Genomic DNA, 970 nt, shown 5'->3' with positions numbered 1-970 from the left:
AGGACATCGATCCGAAACGACCTCGTCCTAAATAACAAGGGAAACAAAATTTTAAAAATTAATTACTTAATTGTTTTATAAGTTAAAGATTATATATATAAAAAAAAAAAAAAAACTCCGCGAGTCGCGGAGTTTGAAGGCTTAAAAAAAAAAACTCCGCGAGTCGCGACTCGCGGAGGGATCGGATTACAGAAAAAATTAAAAGGAGCTGAAACAGCTCAGTTGCACTCCACAACTCAAACAAACTGCGAAAAATACTGCACGAAAAACCCGAAAAATACACCCCAAATTCACAATTTTTGACCGTTAATCACCAAATCTTTTACTAAAATCATGTTGAGAAGGATGCTATCTAGGAATTACTCAATAAAAACGGTAAATTTCTACACCTAAACACCATTTAATTCAAAATTAGTGTTCTTGAGCAATTTTTTCCCCAATTTGATTTTGATGCTTTTTAGTGTAATTAGGCTTAAATTGTTTATGTATTATGCTTGTATAACCTAGATTGATGCTATTTAACAAGATTAGAAGCCTTAAACTTCAAATTTTGAGTAATCAAGGGTTTGTGTTCTTGAGCAAATTTGGGGCTTTTTGATATAAACAGGTTATGGCCGATTTTTGTCATGAATTGTTGCTAAATTAAGTAGTGTAACATGTTTAGGTAGTTAAATGATCCAAACTTTGAGCCTAAACATGATTTTGAGAATTAAAGTGGACTTTTTCAAGTCTAAAATTCATGAACTTGATTTTTGAGAGATAATGCCATTTGAAACTTGTTTAATTGCTAGTAATGATTATTTTGACATGTTATTTGAGTTGAATGCTTATGAACTTGGCGAACATTTTCGTATATGCTTATTTAAAAAAGTGTAGATTTGATAAAAATGTGAAAATGAGCTTAAGTTTGATATAAATTGATCATGTCATTGTAATTATTTTAATTGATGATTTTGCTGACACTAATGCA

Source organism: Rutidosis leptorrhynchoides, chromosome 7 (genome assembly GCF_046630445.1).
Source record: "Rutidosis leptorrhynchoides isolate AG116_Rl617_1_P2 chromosome 7, CSIRO_AGI_Rlap_v1, whole genome shotgun sequence".
Lineage (NCBI taxonomy): Eukaryota > Viridiplantae > Streptophyta > Magnoliopsida > Asterales > Asteraceae > Rutidosis > Rutidosis leptorrhynchoides.
This window is presented reverse-complemented; position numbering follows the sequence as displayed.